General features: G+C 49.8%; 1 pseudogene across 1 annotated transcript in view; it reads left to right on the forward strand.

Moving 5' to 3' along the window:
- Positions 1 to 1,568, forward strand: part of LOC109467392 — a 9,193-nt pseudogene that overhangs the window by 6,493 nt on the left and 1,132 nt on the right. Inside the window, exons 4-5 of the transcript XR_002140078.1 lie at positions 897 to 926; positions 1,452 to 1,568. The exon at positions 1,452 to 1,568 is cut by the window's right edge and continues 1,132 nt beyond it. The product of XR_002140078.1 is annotated as a tubulin beta chain-like (transcript). The remainder of the gene's footprint in view (positions 1 to 896; positions 927 to 1,451) is intronic.

A 1,568-nucleotide genomic window follows, 5' to 3' on the forward strand; every position in this document is an offset into this window, starting at 1 on the left:
CGGCCGCTCGTCTGCAGCAATGGCCAGTCTGAACCACATCTGGTCCAATGGCCAGATATCCACTGCCACTAAGCTCAGGCTGTACAACAGCTTAGTGCTCGCCGTCCTACCATGGGGCAGAGGCTTGGACCCTCACAGCCACAGAGGAGCGCCACCTGGACACTTTCGACCAAAAATGCCTGCGCAGGATCCTTGGCTACCGCTGGTATGACTTCGTCTCCAACTCCACGGTACGCCAAAAAACTGGTCAGCCGCCCGTCTCCCACAAGATCAGACAGGCCCGCCTGCGACTCTTTGGTCACTTAGCCAGAGCCGAGCCACCCCTGGAAGCTGCCAGTCTACTGAGGGCAGCCACGCCTGCAGGCTGGTCCAGACCCAGAGGCAGACCCAGACGCAGGTGGGGAGACCAGCTGAATGCAGACCTCAGCACAGTGGGCCTTGATACAGCTACAGCCTGGCAGAGGGCGCAGGACAGAACTGGCTGGAAGTCAACTTGGAGAGGCGCGACGCTCCCCGGAGCATGCGGTCCTGAGTGAGTGAGAGTGAGAGTTAAATTTTGACTCCTTGACTCGAAATACAAACTTCATGTGTCCTAGAACACTGACCCTCTTAAGAATTCACCTTACTCTAGTTATTTAAGTGTTAGATATTTTATTTCTAGTTTTGACTCTATTTTAAATTCTCCACTAGTTCTGGGAGGTGATCTCAGACGAGCACGGCATCGACCCCACCGGCACCTACCACGGTGACTCCGATCTTCAGTTGGAGAGGATCAACGTTTACTACAATGAAGCCACAGGTACGACAATATCCACATTTTTCAGCCAGAAATAATGACTAAGTCATAGATTTTACTGATATGAGCGCCAAAATCTTAGAAACCGTTGAAATGAGAGGATGTAACGTCACGCAAATTTGCCACATGTGTCCTGGGGCGTTTTTTGTGTCACCGTTGGTGATGGACCACTTTGACCGTTTTACCTGGAGCGAAAAGTGCATAATTGTCCAATTATTCCCCAAATGTTGCTGGGATTCAAATTTTTAACGACTTTGCCGTTGGGGTTGAGTAATTTCGCTAATTTGTGGGCGGGTGGGATCAGGATGGGAAGAACTCTGGTGGAAAAATGGCGGCTAAAAACCAGACAGTCCCGTGCAGCCAACTCGTCTGAAAAATGGCGGGCGTTTTACATTTTTCAACCACTTCGGATAAAACACGGCTTACGTGAGGGAAAAAGTTACGATTTAAAGGGTGTGGACTATTAGCGGATTACAAGTCAGGGTTTGGTTGATGTTTAGGTTGAGCGGAATTCCGGTCCAAGTTCTGGATTTTCCGCTGTCCTATGATATCTGTGCCACCAGACATCCGGTCCCTAAAAAAATCCCCCCAGTTGTCGGTCAGAACAGATGTGGGCCCACCACTTGTTCATTTCTCAGTGTTCTGTTTCTCCCAGTGGACATTGAGTGATGTGGAAACTACGTGAACATTTCTCCCCTCTCACATGGGAATAGGCCGACAAATTTCACCGGGCCCCGGATTAAAGATGATGTCCTATATCGATAAACATTTC

The sequence above is a fragment of the Branchiostoma belcheri genome, unplaced genomic scaffold, assembly GCF_001625305.1.
Source record: "Branchiostoma belcheri isolate BF01 breed outbred unplaced genomic scaffold, Haploidv18h27 scaffold18, whole genome shotgun sequence".
Lineage (NCBI taxonomy): Eukaryota > Metazoa > Chordata > Leptocardii > Amphioxiformes > Branchiostomatidae > Branchiostoma > Branchiostoma belcheri.